We start from the raw sequence: 25,017 nt of genomic DNA on the forward strand, positions 1-25,017 counted from the left end.
CAAACAGGTGGCATTGGTCCTTCCTCCGTACAAACTATCCCTCGGGTTCAGCGGGTCCATGAACTGGTAACTTTCCACGAGGCGTTTAAACTCGGGATCGGTTTTCATACGGTGATCGTACTCGTGTTCCCACATTTCCACCACTTGGTATCCTTGCTGTTCTAACTTTAGGCGCCGCTGACAAGTGTCCTGGTACAAGTCTTCCATGGTTCGTTGCAAAAACTGATTTTTAGTGCCACGGTCAGGGTAACAGACGGGACATCCGTGAAATAAGCAACCGTTAAACTCGTACACGATCTTGGGGTTTTCTAAGTCCCAGCCATCGACCGAATACGTTCCGATGGTCTTTTCGCCCCCTCCGTTGCGGGCATGCTGAATCCACTTGTCTTCCTTGTCGCACAAGTAATGTAACCAACGTAGGGCTTTGACCGAGTATTGACGTTTGACAAAGTGGGTCGTTTGAGGACTGATGACAGCCACGGTCTTTTCAGGCATGAATCGTTGTCGATACACTAAGGAACACGCTTTGGCAATGGTGCAAGCTTCTTTCAAAGGATCGACCCCTCCGTGTTCCATGAACAGTTCTCGAAATTTTCCACAGCAACGTCGTAAAATGTCCACGTCGGAACGACAATACTTTAACATTCCTTCCTGAAAGTCGAAAGGGTCCGAGGCGTGAGCCTGGTACCAAGCGTAGAAAGCTTCTCGTTGTTCGGTACGCATGTTGTCGGGGTCGTAATAGTGAGCCTCAGGCAAATGGGGTAGAACGGCATGTTGATTGGCTTCCGTATTGAAAAAGTGTGGAAAGTACCCTTTAGCCATTTCTGTCATTCCAAACGTTTTAGGCATTCGACTCAAAGGCATGGCCAAATAGCTCATCGAATCTTTAAACTGTACTTGTCCCACTTGCATGAAAATGATTTTGGCTCCGTTCAAAGACACTTTAGGACGTTCGGTGCCTTGTTCCGTATAGTACCTCAAAAGAATCTGTCCATCGTATCCGGAGAAATTGTGAGCCATCACCGTGGCATGACGACGACAATCTCCGTAACGTTCGATGTCCTCTTGGCTCCATGTCTTGTCGACGGGGTCTAAGACCCATTGGGCAAAATCGGCTAACGTGTTCGGTCCCCGAAAGATTTTTTCACGCCCTCCAGGAATCTTGCTGCAGTGAGGGCAATGACTGAAGATAGGTTCTTGAATGCACTTCTGGCACGCTCGATGAGCCACGCAGAAATTAGGAATGTGAATGCCGGTTTCTTGCATGCATTCGAAATCGAAAAAGATGAAATTGCCTTTCTTCTTGTGACCGTCCTCTTTCTCTGGTGGGGGTTGGTATTTTTGCACGTAACATTGGTGTTCCAAGTCCACGATGTGGTGACAAATGTGACATTTTTTCTTTCCTCGACATACGTGTGCCTTGGTACTATTGGTACGTATGACTTGTTCACACGTAGGGCACAATCTCAGGAGTTGACAAGCGCATTTCTTCTGTGAACCTTGCGTTTTCAGATGTTGTTGGTAACAGGTAGGGCTGACAAACGTGCGCAGACAAGTTGAACAAGGCACTGGTTCTTCGCTCAGACAGGGTGAAGAGGCCAAACATCCTGAGCATTTCAATCCACAATGCTTGTGTTGCTCTCGATTATTATAACCATGGTCACATTTCTCACAGTAATAACCGTATCCCAGGAATCCGGTGATACTGGTAATGGTATCGAAATGTTCATCGTGATGATAAACATGAATGTATTTTCCGTCCTTAAAGTCTTGCCCTCGAAACAACAAAGACCCGCGCACTTCTTGAGGGTGCACTTTCAAGGTGTATCGTGGAGCTAGGGCATCTTGCAATTTTTGCATCTCAGGAATGCCACAGGGTGTGTCTTTGGACAGTCCGGCTTGTCGTAACAGGAGTTCTGCTTCACTTCGTTGTTTGGCTCGGTCCGATTGTCGAATGTTCTCCCAGTCTCATTTCCATTCTACCGTGTCGTTCTTGTTGGCATAGGTTCGTCCCACCACGATGGCACGGGCTAAACACATCTGGTCATGAGGATTGTGAATTCGGACAAGGCTACGCTTAATGCTGCGAAGGTCGTTCACCAATAACATCTTTCTGCGTCCGGTCCCTTGAGGAGGAGAGACGTGGGTCATGTCCAATGTGGCTTTTCCATCGGTGATGTCAAACTGGTCATTAGATTGTTGCACGTGTTGAATCTTGTCCATGACTTTGGAAGCGGTCAATTCTGCAGGGGTGCTAAACTCGATCCAAACAGGGGATTTCAAACCGTCGTGTTGTATGGAAAGTCTCAAGCGATCGTCTTCTTTGGGTTGACATTGTCGCTTGAGTGCAGTGAGCAGAGAATCCCACACTCCGGTGATGAACCCTTCTGCTTTCTCTAACGGTACTTCGGACTTGAAATCTTTAAACTTCACCGTGTATTTGTAAGCCGTGGTTCTAAATTTTCTAGAGGAGCGCTTTTCCGTCTCTCGAATGGAATAGTATTTTTCAGGGTTGACTAAGGTTGGTGAACTTGGTTTAGAGGTTTCAAATTCTGGTTCACTCATGTCCTCTTCAAAATCACTGGCATGAATTTGTGCCAAGGTTTCAGCCCTGGTTCGAGGCGATAGATCACGTTTCTGCCTCTTACTTTCTTCTTCTTCTTTCTTCTCGAATGAATGGGATCGTTTCATCTTGAAAGCAAAAGGTCAAATGACTCAAGTTCAAACACCATGAGCTACTTTATAGTCATAGCAGACCAGCGTATATAAAAGGGTGTGTGTCTTATCCTTTCACTATTCATTTCACTCTCAAGCCGAGTACAACGATGGAAGAGACTAACCAGATGGAACGTTTCGTCAGAGCTTTGCGAGGGGTCATTAGAAAATTCTCTTCAGACCAGCCTACGGACTACTCTCCTTCCTTTCGAGATAAAAGTCAAGATACTTGCTATATCTGTCAGAAGAAAGGGCATTGGTCTTCAGAGTGTCCAGACCGTCAAAAAAGAACAAAAACAGGGACTAAAAAAGACAAAAGTCAAGATACCTGTTATTATTGTAAAGAAAAAGGACATTGGTCTCCAGATTGCCCCAAAAAGAAACAAGAGGAGTCAGAAGAAAAGAAGGATTCTTCAGAAGAAGAGAGGGATTCTTCGGAAGAAGAGAGGGATTCTTCAGAGGAAGAAGAGGAAGAAAAAAGACAATTCTATTTACAAGAGGAAAAGAAACAGGAGAAGAAGAAAAGAAGAAGGGAAGAAAATGAGGAAAAGACGGTGAAGAAATTAAAAAAACAGAGAGACTAAACAAGGAGAAAGAAGAAGTCAATGAACTTTTTATTAAAGTGTTGTGTTGTGAATTGTGAATTGGATTGTAAAAAATGGATAAAAGAATAAATTAATGATATAAGGTAAGTGTCTTTGAGTCTTGATTTTAAAATAAGAACGTACACTCACGCACTCATACACAGACACGTACTACAAGGGTAAAATGGGTGGGGTTTATTTTTGAGTTATTGGCAAATTGAAATTGTATTTCTTTTCGAGAAATGTGGGTGGCCCTGAAAAGGGCCTTTTTCTCTTTATGATGTAGCGGTGAGTTTAAGCAATCAACTTTAACTGCCTTATGCCTTTGCCACGGCCAAGGCCTACTTCTGGACTGCGTAATGTTGATGATGATGATGATAATGATTGGGTTGAAATCACTAAAGGTGGTACGGTAGGCTTAGTCACAGGGTTGACGTGTTTAGCTCGGGAAGGTCGTATTCTCTTCGGTCGTGATAAAGAAGTCTGATACATTTGTTTCAGACTTCTTAACTCCGCTAAAATGTCCAACAGTACCGTGGCCGTTTGATTTTCACCCTCTTGTTTCTTTGCTGCTACTTCTTCTTGCTGTTGTTGCTGTTGTTTTCTTCTTACCTCTTCTTCTTGTTGCTGTTGTTGTAGGAGAAAAGCCTGTTCCGCTTCCTTTTGTCGTTGTATAAATTTCTCCAATTCTTCTTTCTGTCTCTGTCTAAAATTCTCCACTTGTGGTAATGAAGAAGGTAACGAAGGTTCAGGAACAAATTCTTGCGAGGAGAGAAAATCCACAAAATCCCAGTTCACCTCTTCTGAAAGTAAGTCCGAGTTCCCTTGGGCAGTCTCCCCTGCTGGTGCACCCCAATGGATCGTTTTCTGAGTTTCCGTCATGTTGAATCACTGTCGCATAGATTGACTGCACACAAGCGCTAGCGAATCTATATAGACTACGTGACGTCACAGACTGCTATCTTCGGATTGGATGCGAGCTGACTGAATTCTGTAACGCGTGTTCGGATTGGTAAATGAACTCAATCCGTTTCAATCCTTCCTGTACCTATAAATAAGCGCCGCTCAATGCATTGATTCACCTGTTCTCATCGCTTCAAGATGTGGACTACAGTTGAGTCATCCACCCTTGTGTCTTCCATGATGTTTCGGACAGACTTGCTCATGTATGTCCGATCGAAGTGGACCGTTGTCCAGAGGACAAACACCAGCCTGTGGATACGTAGGATCTACGTCGAAAGACAAGGATGCGTGAAAAGAGTGCTGATGTACGGACCAACAGTAAGACCCAGCCTAAGGACAAGAAGAAGACCAATGCGGTGCCCTTTAAGTTTATGAATACATTAACATAAACCCAAAGGCCCTTTTCAGGGCCCCCATATTTCTCGAAAAGAGATAGCCTTTGAATTGCCTACCCCTTTTTTTATTTTATTTTTTATTTTTTTTTCAAAAAAAAAAAATAGAGACCCTCCCTATTTCAATTTTACATAGACCCTATACAGTCCCAGGGCTTTTTTGGCCATGTTAAATTTACATAGACCCTATATTGTCCCAGGGTTTTTCGCCATGTTAATTCCCATAGACCCTATATGTTCCCACGATTTTTCTCAATGTTAAATTTACATAGACCCTATATGTTCCCAAGGGTATTTTTAATGATAAGTCCCATAGACCCTATAAGATCACAATTCACTACTATTCTCCTTAGGCCAGAGCTTGGAGTAATGCTACATTACTCCCTTATATAGATATATCCTATATTTGCCAGTGCCAAGGTATCTTAGGACATACGATATATATATCTAAAGTTTCGAGAGTGTCTGCACGTTCTAGTACCGTATATGAACGGCAACCAAACATCATTTTTTGATGATGTGGAGGTGGCCGTGGTAGTATGGGTTCTGGAACGTGCTGGCAGGCGATAATTGTCTTATCTCGCATTCAGAGGTCCTAGGTTCGATACCAAGCAGAAACCCAATATGGAGCGAATTATTGATATGCTTGTTTAGCGGTAAGATTTCAATAGTTCTCTTACTATTAGTAGCAATTAATGTCCTTATATTCGTCAACCATAGGGATTTTAATATACATCCTCGTAATAAAATATATATATTTATAAGTATATAGTCTTTAGAGTAATTCTCCTTAGGCCATTGCTTGGAGTAATGCTACATTACTCCCTTATATAGATATAACCTATCTTTGCCTGTGCCAAGGTATCTTAGGACATACGATATATATATCTAAAGTTTCGATAGTGTCTGCACGTTCTAGTACCGTATATGAACGGCAACCAAACATCATTTTTTGGTGATGTGGAGGTGGCCGTGGTAGCATGGGTGCTGGAATGTGCAGGCAGACGATAGTTGTCTTCTCTCGCATTCAGAGGTCATAGGTTCGATACCAAGCAGAAACCCAATATGGAGCGAATTATTGATATGCTTGTTCAGCGGTAAGGTTGGAATAGTTCTAGTACTATTAGTAGTAATTAATGTCCTTATATTCGTCAACCATTGGGATTTTAATATACATCCTCGTAATAAAATATATATATTTATAAGTATATAGTCTTTAGAGTAATTCTCCTTAGGCCAGTGCTTGGAGTAATGCTACATTACTCGCTTATATAGATATAACCTAACTTTGAAAGTGCCAAGGTATCTTAGGACATACGATATATATATCTAAAGTTTCGATAGTGTCTGCATGTTCTAGTACCGTATATGAACGGCAATCGAAACATCATTTTTTGGTGATGTTGAAGTGGCCGTGGTAGTATGGGTGCTGGAACGTGTAGGCAGACGATAGTTGTCTTATATCGCATTCAGAGGTCCTAGGTTCGATACCAAGCAGAAACCCAATATGGAGCGAATTATTGATATGCTTGTTTAGCGGTAAGGTTGAAATAGTTCTAGTACTATTAGTAGTAGTTTATGTCCTTATATCCGTCAACCAATGCTATTTTGATATACATCCTCGTAATAAAATGCATATATTTATAAGTATATAGTCTTTAGAGTAATTCTCCTTAGGCCAGTGCTTGGAGTAATGCTACATTACTCCCTTATATAGATATAACCTAACTTTGCCAGTGCCAAGGTATCTTAGGACATACGATATATATATCTAAAGTTTCGATAGTGTCTGCATGTTCTAGTACCGTATATGAACGGCAACCGAAACATCATTTTTTGATGATGTGGAGGTGGCCGTGGTAGTATCGGTGATGGAACGTGCAGGCAGGCGATAGTTGTCTTATATCGCATTCAGAGGTCCTAGGCTCGATAACAAGCAGAAACCCAATATGGAGCGAATTATTGATATGCTTGTTTAGCGGTAAGGTTGGAATAGTTCTCCTACTATTAGTGGCAATTAATGACCTTATATTCGTCAACCATTGGGATTTTAATATACATCCTCGTAATAAAATGTATATATTTATAAGTATATAGTCTTTAGAGTAATTCTCCTTAGGCCAGTGCTTGGAGTAATGCTACATTACTCCCTTATATAGATATAACCTAACTTTGCCAGTGCCAAGGTATCTTAGGACATACGATATATATATCTGAAGTTTCGAGAGTGTCTTCACGTTATAGTACCGTATTTGAACGGCAACCGAAAGATCATTTTTTGGTGATGTGGAGGTTACCGTGGTAGTATGGGTGCTGGAACGTGCAGGCAGGCGATAGTTGTCTTATCTCGGATTCAGAGGTCCTAGGTTCGATACCGAGCAGAAGCCTAATAAGGAGCGAATTATTGATATGCTTGTTTAGCGGTAAGGTTGGAAAAGTTCTAGTACTATTAGTAGTAATTAATGTCCTTATATTCGTCAACCATTGGGATTTAAATAGACATCTTCGTAATAATATATATATATTTATAAGTATATAGTCTTTAGAGTAATTCTCCTTAGGCCAGTGCTTTGAGTAATGCTACATTACTCCCTTATATAGATATAACCTAACTTTGCCAGTGCCAAGGTATCTTAGGACAACCGATATATATATCTAAAGTCTCGAGAGTGTCTGCACGTTCTAGTACCGTATATGAACGGCAACCGAAACATCATTTTTTGGTGATGTTGAACTGGCCGTGGTAGTATGGGTGCTGGAACGTGCAGGCAGGCGATAGTTGTCTTATCTCGTATTCAGAGGTCCTAGGTCCGATACCAAGCAGAAACCCAATATGCTCCGTATTATTGATATGCTTGTTTAGCGGTAAGGTTGGAATAGTTCTAGTACTATTAGTAGCAATTAATGTCCTTATAATAGTCAACTATTGGGATTTTAATATACATCCTCTGAATAAAATAAATATATTTATAAGCATATAGTCTTTAGAGTAATTCTCCTTAGGCCAGTGCTTGAAATAATGTTACATTACTCCCTTATATAGATATAACCTAACTTTGCCAGTGCCAAGGTATCTTAGGACATACGCTATATATATCTAAAGTTTCGAGAGTGTCTGCACGTTCTAGTACCGTATATGAACGGCAACCGAAACATCATTTTTTGATGATGTGGGGGTGGCCGTGGTAGTATGGGTTCTGGAACGTCCTGGCAGGCGATAGTTGTCTTATCTCGCACTCAGAGGACCTAGGTCCGATGCCAAGCAGAAACCCAATATGGAGCGAATTATTAATATGCTTGTTTAGCGGTAAGGTTGGAATAGATCTAGTACTATTAGTAGCAATTAATGTCCTTATATTCGTCAACCATAGGGATTTTAATATACATCCTCGTAATAAAATATATATATTTATAAGTATATAGTCTTTAGAGTAATTCTCCTTAGGGCAGTGCCTGGAGTAATGCTACATTACTCCCTTATATAGAAATAACCTAACTTTGCCAGTGCCAAGGTATCTTAGGACATACGATATATATATCTGAAGTTTCGAGTGTCTTCATATTCTAGTACCGTATATAACCGGCAACCGAAACATCATTTTTTGGTGATGTGGAGGTGGCCATGGTAGTATGGGTGCTGGAACGTGCAGGCAGGCGATAGTTGTCTATTCTCGCATTAAGGAGTCCTAGGTTCGATACCAAGCAGAAACCCAATATGGAGCGAATTATTGATATGCTTGTTTAGCGGTAGGGTTGTAATAGTTCTAGTACTATTAGTAGTAATTAATTTTTTTATCTTTGTCAACCATTGGGATTTTAATATACATCCTCGTAATAAAATATATATATTTATAAGTATATAGTCTTTAGAGTAATTCTCCTTAGGCCAGTGCTTGGAGTAATGCTACATTACTCCCTTATATAGATATGACCTAACTTTGCCAGTGCCAAGGTATCTTAGGACATACGATATATACATCTAAAGTTTCGATAGTGTCTGCACGTTCTAGTACCGTATATGAACGGCAACAGAACATCATTTTTTGGTGATGTTGAGGTGGCCGTGGTAGCATGGGTGCTGGAACGCGCAGGCAGACGATAGTTGTCTTATCTCGCATTCAGAGGTCCTCGGTTCGATACCAAGCAGAAACCCTATATGGAGCGAATTATTGATATGCTTGTTTAGCGGTAAGGTTGGAATAGTTCTAGTACTGTTAGTAGCAATTAATGTCCTTATATTCGTCAACCATTGGGATTTTAATATACATCCTCGTAATAAAATATATATATTTATAAGTATATAGTCTTTAGAGTAATTCTCCTTAGGCCAGTGCTTGGAGTAATGCTACATTACTCCCTTATATAGACATAACCTAAATTTTCCAGTGCCAAGGTATCTTACGACATACGATATATCTATCTGAAGTTTCTCGAGTGTCTTCACGTTATAGTAACGTATTTGAACGGCAACCGAAAGATCATTTTTTGGTGATGTGGAGGTGTCCGTGGTAGTATGGGTGCTGGAACGTGCAGGCAGGCGATAGTTGTCTTATCTCGCATTCAGAGGTCCTAGGTTCGATACCAAGCAGAAACCCAATAAGGAGCGAATTGTTGATATGCTTGTTTAGCGGTAAGGTTGGAATAGTTCTATTACTATTAGTAGTAATTAATGTCCTTATAATCGTCAACCATTGGGATTTTAATATACATCCTCGTAATAAAATATATATATTTATAAGTATATAGTCTTTAGAGTAATTCTCCTTAGGCCAGTGCTTGGAGTAATGCTACATTACTCCCTTATATAGATATAACCTAAATTTGCCAGTGCCAAGGTATCTTAGGACATACGATATATATATATCTAAAGTTTCGATAGTGTCTGCACGTTCTAGCACCGTATATGAACGGCAATCGAAACATCATTTTTTGGTGATGTTGAAGTGGCCGTAGTAGTATGGGTGCTGCAACGTGCAGGCAGGCGATAGTTGTCTCATCTCGTATTCAGAGGTCCTAGGTTCGATACCAAGGAGAAACCCAATATTTAACGAATTACTGATATGCTTGTTTAGCGGTAAGGTTGGAAAAGTTCTATTACTATTAGTAGTAATTAATGTCCTTATATTCGTCAACCATTGGGATTTTAATATACATCCTCGTAATAAAATATATATATATTTATAAGTATATAGTCTTTAGAGTAATTCTCCTTAGGCCAGTGCTTGGAGTAATGCAACATAATTCCCTTATATAGATATAACCTAACTTTGCCAGTGCCAAGGTATCTTAGGACATACGATATATATATCTAAAGTTTCGAGAGTGTCTGCACGTTCTAGTACCGTATATGAACGGCAACCGAAACATCATTTTTTGATGATGTGGAGGTGGCCGTGGTAGTATGGGTGCTGGAACGTGCAGGCAGACGATAGTTGTCTTATCTCGCATTCAGAGTTCCTAGGTTCGATACCAAGGAGAAACCCAATATTTAACGAATTACTGATATGCTTGTTTAGCGGTAAGGTTGGAAAAGTTCTATTACTATTAGTAGTAATTAATGTCCTTATATTCGTCAACCATTGGGATTTTAATATACATCCTCGTAATAAAATATATATATATTTATAAGTATATAGTCTTTAGAGTAATTCTCCTTAGGCCAGTGCTTGGACTAATGCTACATTACTACCTTATATAGATATAACCTATCTTTGCCAGTGCCAAGGTATCTTCGGACATACTATATATATATCTAAAGTTTTGAGAGTGTTTGCACGTTCTAGTACCGTATATGAACGGCAACCGAAACATCATTTTTTGGTGATGTGGAGGTGGCCGTGGTTGTATTGGTGCTGGAACGTGCAGGCAGGCGATAGTTGTCTTTTCTCTCATTCAGAGGTGCTAGGTTCGATACCAAGCAGAAACTCAATATGGAGCGAATTATTCATATGCTTGTTTAGCAGTAAGGTTGAAATAGTTCTCTTACTATCAGTAGCAATTAATGTCCTTATATTCGTCAACCATAGGGATTTTCATATACATCCTCGTAATAAAATATATATATTTATAAGTATATAGTCTTTAGAGTAATTCTCCTTAGGCCAGTGCTTGGAGTAATGCTACATTACTCCCTTATATAGATATAACCTAACCTTGCCAGTGCCAAGGTATCGTAGGACATACGATATATATATCTGAAGTTTCGAGTGTCTTCACGTTATAGTACCGTATATGAACGGCAACCAAACATCATTTTTTGATGATGTGGAGGTGGCCGTGGTCGGATGGGTTCTTGAACGTGCTGGCAGGCGATAGTTGTCTTATCTCGCATTCAGATGTCCTGGGTTCGATACCAAGCAGAAATCCAATATGGATCGAATTATTGATATGCTTGTTTAGCGGTAAGGTTGGAATATTTCTCTTACGATTAGTAGCAATTAATGTCCTTATATTCGTCAACCATTGGGATTTTAATATACATCCTCGAAATAAAATATATATATTTATAAGTATATAGTCTTTAGAGTAATTCTCCTGAGGCAAGTGCTTGGAGTAATGCTACATTACTCCCTTATATAGATATAACCTAACTTTGCCAGTGCCAAGGTATCTTAGGACATACGATATATATATCTGAAGTTTCGAGTGTCTTCACGTTCTAGTACCGTATATGAACGGCAATCGAAACATCATTTTTTGGTGATGTTGATGTGGCCGTGGTAGTATGGGTGCTGGAACATGCAGGCAGGCGATAGTTGTCTTATCTCGCATTCAGAGGTCCTAGGTTCGATACCAAGCAGAAACCCAATATGGAGCGAATTATTGATATGCTTGTTTAGCGGTAAGGTTGGAATAGTTCTAGTACTATTAGCAGTAATTAATGTCCTTATATTCGTTAAACATTGGGATTTTAATATACATCCTCGTAATAAAATATATATATTTATAAGTATATAGTCTTTAGCGTAATTCTCCTTAGGCCAGTGCTTGGAGTAATGCTACATTACTCCCTTATATAGATATGACCTAAGTTTGCCAGTGCCAAGGTATCTTAGGACATACGATATATATATCTAAAGTTTCGATAGTGTCTGCACGTTCTAGTACCGTATATTAACGGCAACCAAAACATCATTTTTTGGTGATGTTGAGGTGGCCGTGGTAGTATGGGTGCTGGAACGTGCATGCAGGCGATAGTTGTCTTATATCGCATTCAGAGGTCCTAGGTTCGATCCCAAGCAGAAACCCAATAAGGAGCGAATTGTTGATATGCTTGTTTAGCGGTAAGGTTGGAATAGTTCTATTACTATTAGTAGTAATTAATGTCCTTATATTCGTCAACCATTGGGATTTTAATATACATCCTCGTAATAAAATATATATATATTTATAAGTATATAGTCTTTAGAGTAATTCTCCTTAGGCCAGTGCTTGGAGTAATGCTACATTACTCCCTTATATTGATATAACCTAACTTTGCCAGTGCCAAGGTATCTTAGGACATACGATATATATATATCTAAAGTTTCGATAGTGTCTGCACGTTCTAGTACCGTATATGAACGGAAACCGAAACATCATTTTTTGGTGATGTTGAAGTGGCCGTAGTATTATGGGTGCTGCAACGTGCAGGCAGGCGATAGCTGTCTTATCTCGTATTCAGAGGTCCTAGGTTGGATACCAAGCAGAAACCCAATATGCAGCGTATTATTGATATGATTGTTCAGGGGTAAGGTTGGAATAGTTCTACTACTATTAGTATCAATTAATCTCCTTATATTAGTCAACCATTGGGATTTTAATATACATCCTCGGAATAAAATAAATATATTTATAAGTATATATTATTTAGAGTAATTCTCCTTAGGCCAGTGCTTGGAGTAATGCAACATAATTCCCTTATATAGATATAACCTAACTTTGCCAGTGCCAAGGTATCTTAGGACATACGATATATATATATAAAGTTTCGAGAGTGTCTGCACGTTCTAGTACCGTATATGAACGGCAACCGAAACATCATTTTTTGATGATGTGGAGGTGGCCGTGGTAGTATGGGTGCTGGAACGTGCAGGCAGGCGATAGTTGTCTTATATCGCATTCAGAGGTCCTCGGCTCGATACCAAGCAGAAACCCAATATGGAGCGAATTATTGATATGCTTGTTTAGCGGTAAGGTTGGAATAGTTCTAGTACTATTAGCAGTAATTAATGTCCTTATATTCGTCAACCATTGGGATTTTAATATACATCCTCGTGATAAAATATATATATTTATAAGTATGTAGTCTTTAGCGTAATTCTCCTTAGGCCAGTGCTTGGAGTAATGCTACATTACTCCCTTATATAGATATAACCTATCTTTGCCTTTGCCAAGGTATCTTAGGACATACGATATATATATCTAAAGTTTCGAGAGTGTCTGCACGTTCTAGTACCGTATATGAACGACAACCAAACATGATTTTTTGATGATGTGGAGGTGGCCGTGGTAGTATGGGTTCTAAAACGTGCAGGCAGACGATAGTTGTCTTATCTCGCATTCAGAGTTCCTAGGTTCGATACCAAGGAGAAACCCAATATTTAACAAATTACTGATATGCTTGTTTAGCGGTAAGGTTCGAAAAGTTCTATTACTATTAGTAGTAATTAATGTCCTTATATTCGTCAACCATTGGGATTTTAATATACATCCTCGTAATAAAATATATATATATTTATAAGTATATAGTCTTTAGAGTAATTCTCCTTAGGCCAGTGCTTGGAGTAATGCTACATTACTCCCTTATATAGACATAACCTAAATTTTCCAGTGCCAAGGTATCTTACGACATACGATATATCTATCTGAAGTTTCTCGAGTGTCTTCACGTTATAGTACCGTATTTGAACGGCAACCGAAAGATCATTTTTTGGTGATGTGGAGGTGTCCGTGGTAGTATGGGTGCTGGAACGTGCAGGCAGGCGATAGTTGTCTTATCTCGCATTCAGAGGTCCTAGGTTCGATACCAAGCAGAAACCCAATAAGGAGCGAATTGTTGATATGCTTGTTTAGCGGTAAGGTTGGAATAGTTCTATTACTATTAGTAGTAATTAATGTCCTTATAATCGTCAACCATTGGGATTTTAATATACATCCTCGTAATAAAATATATATATTTATAAGTATATAGTCTTTAGAGTAATTCTCCTTAGGCCAGTGCTTGGAGTAATGCTACATTACTCCCTTATATAGATATAACCTAAATTTGCCAGTGCCAAGGTATCTTAGGACATACGATATATATATATCTAAAGTTTCGATAGTGTCTGCACGTTCTAGCACCGTATATGAACGGCAATCGAAACATCATTTTTTGGTGATGTTGAAGTGGCCGTAGTAGTATGGGTGCTGCAACGTGAGTAGTGAATGGGGTCACTTTACGGACAATGGGAATTAGCATTACAGGGACCCCTGGGTCACTTTACGGACAATGGAAATTTAACATGGCGAAAAATCGTGGGTCACTTTACGGACAAGGGGAATTTAACATGGCAAAAAATCGTGGGTCACTTTACGGACAAGGGGAATTTAACATGGGGAATAGAGTTTGGGCTTGTTTAGGGACAAGGGGAATTTAACATGTGATTTTTTGTGTTTTTTTTTTTAAAAAAATTTTTAAAAAATTTTAAAAAAAGGGGTAGGCAATTCAAAGACTATCTCTTTTCGAGAAATATGGCTGGCCCTGAAAAGGGCCTTTGGGTTTTCTTCTTCTAATTTCTTCTTTTCCTCCACCAAATTCTTATTTTATCTCCTACACTCTTCTTCTCTTTCTTTTTTTTCTTCTCCTCCTCCTCTTCTTTCTTCTTCTCTTCCTGCTCTTCTTTCTTCCTCTTTTCATTTTCTTCTTCTTTTTCAATTTTTTCGTTCCATTCTCTCATCCTTATCCTTTCCTCTTCATCCTCCTTTTCCTCCTTTATTTCTTTCAACAGATCACTGATGATTACCTTCATTTTTCGTAAATTGTTTATCTCCATCTTCACTCTATGGGGACTATATGAGTAGTGATCCTCGTTTAGGTTAACCAACATTTGCTCAAACATTCCTAAATTGTCCATGACGTTTTGCAATTTTTCCATTTTGTTAAGGTGGTTTGAAGCCATCTTCTTTTTTTATTCTTTGCAGAATGGTTTGAACCACGCATACTGTGGGTTCTTATACAAAAAGCGCGGACGTGATGGAAAACATCCCCCTAAAAAACATAAAATGGATCTTACCTAGATCATGACCCAATAACGCGCGGACGTGAAGGAAAACATCCCCACTTTTCTCATTTCATATAATCAAGCAAAAACTATACTCTCCACATACTCTAAGAAACAATAAAGAAACCCATAATCTACTATTCACACAAACTTACTTCATCATTTACAAACACAAACACACAAACACTTACACTTCCACTATTAATAAAGAGTTAGTGTTTATATTCACACTACTCTACCTACACACATTGGCAAATGGATCGTTATTTCTTTTCTAGAGTATTGGGTAGCCCTGAAAAGGGCTGTTTTGTTTGGAACTTCATGGGCACCTGGTTAATGGTGGCACCTTCCAGGCCTGGCGCCACATACGCATCTTATCCCCCAGTTACTTTTTACCTTTTGGGGGGAGAGAGCAGAGGCAGGATATGTTGCTTCAGAATCCCAATTTTCGCTCTCTGGGATTTTGAAATTTTTTCTTCTCTCCTTTTCCTCCTCCTCTTCTTTGTTTCTTCTTTCCTCTTTATATCTTCTTTCTTCTTCTTCTTCTTTATATCTTCTCTCCTCCTCTTCTTTGTTTCTTCTTTCCTCCTCTCTTATTCTTCCCTCCTCGACAATGGCTTCCGCGGCCAGTTCATTTAATATGCGCCTGGCATATTCCAGATGCACATGAAGCTCCAACAGTTTCTCAAGTCTCGTGTTCATTTTTTGGTGTTGATCAATCAACAAGGGTAGCTGGACTGCCCAGTGAGTTTCAATTTATACTGAAAGCGCGGACGTGAAGGAAAACATCCCCTAAAACATAAAATTCATCTTATCTAGATCATGACCAAAAGAACAACAACGCGCGGACCTAAAAGAAACACTCACTCACTTTTTTATGTTACCCATCACTATTTTAAAATTTTTTATAAATCACTTCAATAGACTATCCACATAAGCAAAGCAATCCAATCTAACCCCAAATATACACCTCAAACACCAAATAACATCATTTTAATCTACTATCCACACCATCCTACTTTATCACTTACAAACACACAAACACACAATCCTATACACAAACACATACCCTCAAATTTTTTGAAAATGAGTTAGTGTTTATTTTCACACTACTCTACCTACTCACATTGGCAAATTAATAGTTATTTCTTTTCTAGAGTATTGGGTAGCCCTGAAAAGGGCTGTTTTTTTGTTTGCTATGGCATTCATTTTTAGTTTCTAAGAATGCGATGTCCTCTGAGGATAGACTTTCTGGCGATAGGTCTGCTTCTTCGGAAAGAGAAGAAGAATTCTTTGGTGTCGATACGACAATCTACAAAGCCTCTGTCAGCTTCAGGTTGCTGTTGTTGCTGCTGTTGCTGCTGTTTCTGAAGTCTGTACTTCTCTGTCCATTCTTCTTTCTCCCTGTTCATTTCTTCTCTGAAGAGCTCTTCTATCAGGTCTTCAGTGATTTTTAACATTCTCACATTCTCTATTTCTTCTGGCTTCGGTATCAGACTGTGTCTGACCCTATGCAAATTCACGTAGGCTTCGTTGAGCTTAGCTAGTTTGGAGCACATCTTCTTAGGAGGATGAGTCGACAATGGATGGCTAGACTGGGAACAACCCGGTTCTTAAAGTTAAAGCGCGGACGTGAAGGAAAACATCCCCCACACGGTTTTCGAGCCGCAACGTTCATGAGAGGGATAGTAAGAAATGAAAGAGCATCAATCCAACATTCTTATAGCTAAACAAAAGACAAAGGCATTTTTTTCTAAACGCAACATTTTTATTCAAAAATCACTTAACACTTACTAACAACAACTCTAACAATAATCCAACATGATAACATTAAACAATTTTTTTCTAATCGCAATCATTTTTTTCTTCAAATACAATCTACTTCAAACAAGGCTGACAACGTTGTGAATGAAATTGTGATTTCCACTGTTGGAAATCATTAGGCCATTGATGGACACTACGTTTTCTAGCTTGAGACAAAAGATAAGCATAATGGTCACAAAACCATCGATCTACTTTCACATCGTTTCTAGCAGAAGAACGAGGATCGAAATGAGTCACTAAATGTTCTAAGGAATAGCCCAGGCTGCGATGATGCAGAAAATACACACAGTACTGTCCACACACCAAGGAATCTGTGCCTTGTAATTTCACGTTATTGAATCGGGTGGTTTGAGCATTTCTTCTCATAAAGTCGATGATATCGTCTTCCAAAGGGGGTAATCCGTACGAATCGAAATATTCCACACATCCTTCTTGAGGAAAGTAGACGGCTACCCAGTGGGTTCCTGGGAGATGACTGTCGTCCGTGTTGATCACGTAAGCTTGATGGTCTTGAGGTTTGCGATGAGGGAGTTCATCTTTAGCACAGACGACGGGATTCCAAGAAGCCGTATACGAACTGTGGTTCAAAAGGTAATGAAGTTCCCAGGTATCCATTGTTTTGTGTTTTCTTCTTCACAGGTAATAATAAGTCGTCAATTCGATCCTGACTTTTTGCTTGAAAATGTCTGACGAATAAACGGTTATTCGTTCTGTTTCCTCACTCTGATTCAGGAGAGCTTCGATACGATGGATCTCTTGAGTGGTTAATGGTGGACAAGAATGTTCACGCAAGTCTTTATACCACTGGTGCAACACGTCTTTGTTCGAGATGAGACTCCAAGCTTCGTCCAGATACTCGTCCAATTTTTCTTCTTGACTCAACATTAGGCATTTATCGTGTTGAATTTGACTGGGATGATCGTTTTGACATCCATAGCAATTTTTCTTGATCAATTCCGTCATTTTATCGACCAAGTGTTTGGCAAAACAGGAGACTAAATGGGCTTCTTGTTCTGGCCATCTCGATTTCATCATGATCACTTCTTCTTCTTCCACAGTCTCCTTACATTCCATGTCCAAAGTTTCTCCACTAGGTAAAGAGGGATAACAGTCTTCCATGACTTCTAGTAATCTAGAATGACTTCTCTCAAACTATTGATTTCTATGGTATTATCGAATTCTGCATACAGGATGACGTTCACTGTCTTGTCCAGTTTATCTGCAAACTGAAGTTCCACACGAATCTGACCTGATTTTATAGGGTGAAAATGTCCCTCGTCGCTGCCTTGATCTGGAGTGAAATCAAAAGCCCACAAAGCGTAGCCTCCTGCGTAATCGTTGTACGTAATGCCGTGACTGGTGTTGGTTCCTAACTGACCGGTGGCTTCGTACAGGGACAAGTACGATCTCAAGTAATTGTTCTTGGTAAAGTCAGGTTCGAAAGGTCGGGTACACAAGGTTTTGCCATCGCGACTGACTTCGATTTTCTTCACGTTGAAGTGTTGAAAGTTGAAAGGATTTTGAGCGAAGGCTCCGTTGAAGGCTTCATTCTCAACCATACCAAGGATCAAACGTTTGGGTAACTGTCCTTGGAACAGATGATCTTCGATCATGGAATGATGTCCAACGGGAATGGTGAACGTTTTCACTTCCACCCTTCGTATGGGATACTTGGCGGTCGTTCTGCTCAACGTTTGACTGATGTCGTTTCCCACTTTAGGTAACACTTCCACACGTCGTACGTAGAGTTTGGCCTCCTCGATTTTGCTTTTAGGAGTGGCATTCTTAGTAGCAGCCTCATCAGCCAACAAATGGAAAGCGGCACTGCTGCGATTCAGTCTCAAGCGGACATTGACTCCGTTTAGCAAATATTTCTCTTGCAACCACATGTCCAGATGTAAACGATCCATCAGTTCTAAACTCTTTCCATCTTTGATTCTGCTTCGTCTTTCCCCAAAGCCGTCATTGTCATTTGCGTCACCTATCTTAAACTTGGTCGCTTCGTCAGGTTCCCATACCACACAAGCATTAAGATGGGTATCCTTGGCATCTATTCCGTACGTCAAAAGGTTTTCCAGGTAGGCACGGTAAGGGTATGTATCCATGCTGCTGCTGACCAGTTTGTTGTTCAAGTACAAGTCCACTCCACTAAACAAGGAATGCATGAAATTGTTGACGGGAGCTATAATCTCATCGCTTACTTCACCATTATCCTTATCTAGAACTTTGACTTTCAAGTACAAGTAACTGCTATTCAGATCGATGTAATCTTCGGGCTGTCCCTTGATTTCAAACTCGATGGGAGCGGAATCGGTCAGTGAGGAGACGGGGTGAAATTCCACCCATTGGGATTCTTGCATGGTCATCATGGTGGGGGGCATGGCAAACAGATCCAGTTCCGTCTTGGAACAAGCGCAAGACTCTCGGTGCATCATTTTTTGTTGCTGTGTCTCAATAATCGAAAACGTCTAAGTCTCGAACGGTTCTTCTTTTCTTGGCCTTTCTCGCTTGAAGTCTGGTAAAAGGGTGTTTTCTGCGTCGTCTCTTTCTGCCTTGTCCTTGCTGAATGCCTGACTCGGTAGCGTGCAGAGCATTTATAGGTGTGTCTCGTCGGCCCAAAATGTCTTTGCCCGTTTGCAGCAAGACATTTTTGCCTGCCCTCATGAAGGCTTCTTTAGGGCTTTGTTTGTCGATGATGACATTTTGGAGAAATTCTTTGCCTTGCGTCAGTGCCGCATCTTTCAAGGCGTGCAATCCGCGTGTCACCATCGGTTTCAAGACTGGGGCCACCGAACGAAAGGCCGATTTTAACATGTCTCCTAAGCCGTGTCCTCGCTGTCGTGCAACCCCTTGGTACACTGGATACATGACTTACTTACGAGTCGTGAGAAAACCGTTTTCGAAAATGGAGTTTCACCGTGACTTTTCCTTTGGTGAATGGAATATTTTGTCCTAAATCTCCTTTTATAGTAATGTTGACCGTGTCCAAATACGACTTGCTGACCGGTAAATAGTGAGGATGGACAAATTCGCGGTGGATGTGGTAAGTGTTTCCACCTTCCTCGTCAGCGTTTGCGGCAGAATCCACTTCGAAAGGAATGACACGCAGTAACGGTACGGAGGTGTGTCCCACCACGTTGTACTCCACCACATCGGAGTACACGAACATCAAATTCAGTCCTTGGTTCAGTTCTACCGGGGTACGAAAATACTTGGCAAAAGAATCGTTGTCAGAAATGACTGGTAATTCACCTTTTTCTTTTTCTACTTTCTTCCTCAGCTCCATGTCACCGCCCATCATGTCAAACAATTCAGGACAAAATAAGAAAGACATGATTTTAGGCCCCTCAGGAAATTTTATCAGGAAGCGACGAGCTGTTTTGTGGTATTCCAGGGTGACACTTTTTTTGACACTTTCTAAAGCTTTCAGAAACACAGCATTAAACCTGGTGGCTATGGTGCTGACCAAATGTTGACCACTAAAATAATAGCCTGGGGGAATGAACAAGTGATAGGTGGTCCACTTTAGATTTGGTGTACGGGTTTTCTTGTCATATTTGCTATGGATATCCATCCACTGTTGCACTTGCTCGTCATGAACTTCCACATCAAATTTATTTTCATTGGGAAGGACATTGAGGACTTGGGTCGGGTGAATCATTTCTACCAAAGCCACTTCCCAATGGGCTTCGTGATCTAAGGGGATGGCCTGAGGTAATTTGGCTGTGTAACAGCACAACGTGTTGTGGGGAAACACCTCCATGGAACTGTCACTGGGTAAGGTTAAGTAAAATTGGTTTTGGTGACTCATAATTCCAGAGTTCTGTGGCTGTCCGAGGGGATATTACTGGACGTCAGAGGCGTGTCTCCGCCCAAAATGGGGTTCTGGTTGTGGTTGGAGTGGTGACTGGCACTGGCACTGGACACAAGGTTTCCGTTCGAGGAGAATTTCAGGGAGGGATTAGGAAGCAGGTAACCGATGCAACTGCTCAATAAAATGGTCCACAATTGTTTGTCTCCTTGTTGCAAACTCAAATTGGCGATGGCTGCCCCGATGACACAATACACCACGAAGATTTGGCAGAAAAAGACGATTTGCGTTTTAGGCACACGTTCTCCACACCACACCCACAAGGGTTGTTTTTGTAAATCTTGCACAGAAGAACTGGGTGAAGAAGGAGTGGTCGACGTAGCTGCATCTGCTGTGTGAAAGGGCATGATGGTCACTTCTTCTTTTTATAGTCGATGACTTGCGATGCGTCGATCCAAGAATCGAAACTGGGTGGATATCCTTTCCAACGTACTTTGACTTCTTTGACACGTCGTTTGCCCACTTTACGGGTTCTGCGTTCGAGAATGCTTTCGATGTCGTACACGTCGTCTTCTTTTTTGGTGACACGTTGTAACTCGGGCAAATAAAACGTTCCTTTGAGTACTTCTCCGTTCATGTCTTCCAATTTATAGACGGCAGGATGACGGCCATGTACTCGTCCAGTGACGCGAAACAATTCGGTCGTCCAGTTAGGTAAGTAACCTTTGTCGAAAGTGCGTTTGGTTTTGCCAATGCGCACCCAATCTCCTACAGTCAACTCTCCACTTTTCTTGGGGACAGCCCTCGTCGGGGACGTACCGAACAGGCGCTCGAACACCAGCACTTCGTTCTCGGGAGTCACGTCTTGCGGGGCACGTCCGATGCTTCGATGGTAAGATTGGTTGTACGCTTGCACCAGGTGCGGTAAGATGTCGATGTACTTCAGAGTGTGGTGATGCGTAAAATATTTCCACATGCGTTCTTTCAAAGTGCGTTGAAAACGTTCCACGATGCTGGCTTTGGTTTCGGGATTCTCGGTGGTAAAAAAATGAATGCCACGTTTCTTTAATTCTTTTTGGAAAGCTTGGTTCAGAAATTCGGTGCCTTTGTCCGTTTGCCATCGAAGAGGGTGACGGCCGCTTTGTTTCAACACTCGTTGCAGGGCTAGCACTAACTCGCTGCTGGATTTGGAAGTCAAGGGCACGACCCAGGCAAATTTGGAAAAGACGTCGATGACACAAAACAGATATTTGTAGCCACGATTGTAGCTGGCCAAATGAGAGACATCGGCTAAATCGGCTTGCCATTGATGATCGATGCCTTCCACTCGGGTGCGACTTCTGGCAAACTTGCGTCGAATGGGTTTGTGCAAAGTGTAGGTAGCTTGTTCTTGTAACCATCGTTGCACTTGAGGTAAACGGAGACTTTTCATTCGCGTTTTGGCAGCACGATACAATTTTTGAACTCCTGCGTAACCTGCAGGATGCGAGGGATCGTAGTAAATGCTAGCTAAGACTTTTTCCATTTTTTTGTGTTGATTGGTGTCTTAATAAGGCACCCACTCTTGGAAGAGGCTACTCTTTTTCTCTTGGGGTATTTTCTTGGATTGCAAGGCTTTGCGTGTGCGACCGGCAATAGGTGTCGAAGAGGAGGAGGATGTCTGAGCGGGGGATATCGGTTCTTGTTTCACTTCTGTCTTCACTTTCTTTTTCTCTTGTGAGGAAGAAGGGGTGGCCATCATCTTTTTACTCCATCCAATTCTGGAGGTAGGTGGTGTTGTTAACTTGCGTACTTTTTCTGGTGGAGTTTGAAACCCTTCTTCTTCTTCTCCTTTTTCTGTCTTGGTCACGGGTACTGGTGGTACTGGTACTGGTACTGGTACTGGTGATGGTGTTGGACTTTTCATCAAGGTCTTAAAATCTTTCAGAGTGGGTAGAGCTGTTTCGTCTAAAGTTTTCTGGTGAAAGAGTTGCAGTCGTTGCAAGAGTTGACCGTACTTTTGCGATTTTTCTGTTTCGGACAAATCTTGGCGATCCATCAAGGATTGCAATTCGTGTTGTAACTGGGACATCTCGCTCAAATTGGGATTGGGAGGTAAATGCGGGGTGCGTTGTTCTTGCCACCGATGGTATTCCATCCATCGTTTGTAAGGCACTAAAGCTAGTTTTCGTCCTTCCATGGGGTTGTCAGGGGTCGATTCTGAGATCTTGGGACTTTCGAAGGCCTTTTTATCTTGCTCCCATCAGTCCTCCCAACATGGTTCCCAAGACTCCTTTCAGTATGGGGCCTAGCAAGAGAGGCAAAATGCCTCCACGTTGAACCAACATCTTCTTTTTTTGACGAATGGGAATTTTCTTTTGAACCATTTGGCGAAGAACGTGACGATGTTTGCCTAAGCATTGTTTCTGGTGTTTGGACAAAGGGATCGTGCCTTTCAAAACGTTCAAACAACATTCGCACACGGTATCGATGACCTCTTTGGAGGCCGTTTGAATGAGTTTTTTTCGTAGGGGTGGAGAAGCTTTGGACAGGACAGATAACAGGTCCCCATGTTTGGCTAAACGTGGTGGCAGTCCTTTCCTTTTCTTTCCTTGGGGTTTTCTGGAGGGTGGCATCTTTGAGTCTTTAGGAGCACCAAAAGAACACTGATACCCTACTTGGTCACAGGCCTTTTTTATACTGGAACGCGTCGCCACTGATTGTCTTTACGGCGTATCAACTTCATGACAGGCATGACACGTCGTGCAGGGGTACGTAACGGACTAAATCGAGTCAGTTCTTGCTTGGACAAATCCAGTAAACTTTGTAACATGCCCGATCTTTCATGGACTTTGATTTTGGGAGAAGGTACTTTGTGAGCAGCAGCCACTGCCGCTAAATGGGAAGGTCCTGCCACTGGGGAAGTTCTTTTGGGGGTCATCAATGGAGAAGTTCTTGGTGTAATCAACGTCTCCAAGTACTCTTCAGTTCCTGGTGACATCAACGGAGAAGTGGACAAACGTGAGGCTGCCGGAGACGCTGTGGCAGGTCGTGGTTTGCGAGTGTAAGGCTGCGTCCTGGCCGCAGTGCCTCTCTTGCGACTAGTTTTCTTCTGTGGACTTTTCTTTTTCTGAGGACTTTTTCTCTGTTTCTTTTTCTGGGGGCTTCTTTTCTTTTTTCGGGGTGGTGTCTGGTAAGAGGAGGGTCCCGCCACTGGAGAAGTTCTTCTCTTTGGGGACCTGGTCTTTTTCTTCTTGGGGCTTCGTTGAACTTTTGTCTTAGGGATAACTTTGGGGGCATTAGGATCCCATCTTAAGAGTGAGCGAATGATGACCCCTCCTAGAGTACCGCTCCCTCCAGGTTTCAAAATGATTTGTTTTTTGGTTTGAGTGTCGATGCGGGGATCGGCCAGTTGGACCAAAGCGACTTTGTTTCGATCGAAAAAGCGTTGGGTTTGATGAGGAATCTGAATGATTCCTTGGAGTAATTGACGTGCCGTCACCGTGAACCATCGTAAGACTTCTTTGAGACTAGCTTCTAAGACACGAGCTCGTGTTTGTGGATCTTTTTCTCGACTGATGCCATACAAGGCACGAATCAATTTGACGGGAAGATGCGACTGAAGGGACGTCATGTTCGCACTGAGAGTGAGACAGACGAAAAAGGGTCTGAGGTTTTTATAGATTTTTTGATGGGGAGTGAAATGAAGTCGAGGACGGAGACGTGTACAGGACAGGCCCTCCGTCTTGGCACCAGTGGTGAAACAAGTGGGTACGAAATCGCAAATCCTCAGGAGTCGTAGGTTTCAAATCGACAAGTAAATAGGCGTGTGGCGTTTGAGTGGCATCGTCGTACGCCTGAGTCAGCCAAGGCGTTCCTAACTGTTTGGCTAAGACTTGCACTTGCGATTTATCTCGAGGGCTTTTAAACAAGACCACGTAATGCGCATTGAGACTGATGGTGCGATGGGCTTTACTTTGTTGAAACAAATTTTGGGTGATGTAAATGACACTGGCATTACGGTGATGCCCTTTGCGCGTGAACCACAGTTTAATTTCTTCTTCGTCTTCTCCTAACATGTCGTCGAAAATGACCAAATGGGTTTGACGGGAGTCAGAGACGATGCCGTCGTCTTCTTTAGGAATGCCTTCCACAAACACGATGGAATCGCCTTGACTTTCTCGCAAGAGGCTGTACGCCGATTGCCACTCTTTGTAACACCACACGATCCGTTGAGGGGGCCGATCGATCAAATGATGTTTATGTTCGATCAAACGTTTGACGAATTCGGTTTTGCCTGAACCGCTAGGTCCAGCAATGAGCATGTTAAAGGGATGGCGAAGATACAAAGCCTCCCAACTGGCACGATCTAAGTGTTCGTCGATGACTTTGACAGTAGAGGAAGAGGGAGCAGAGACAGCAGAGGTAGCCATGGTGTGAAAAATGTCACTTGTGACACGAAAAACAAACAAGACAAGAGTTTATATACTTTTTTCAGAACACGT

Source organism: Sinohyriopsis cumingii, unplaced genomic scaffold (genome assembly GCF_028554795.1).
Source record: "Sinohyriopsis cumingii isolate HCF-2022 unplaced genomic scaffold, ASM2855479v2 utg000873l, whole genome shotgun sequence".
Taxonomy (NCBI): domain Eukaryota; kingdom Metazoa; phylum Mollusca; class Bivalvia; order Unionida; family Unionidae; genus Sinohyriopsis; species Sinohyriopsis cumingii.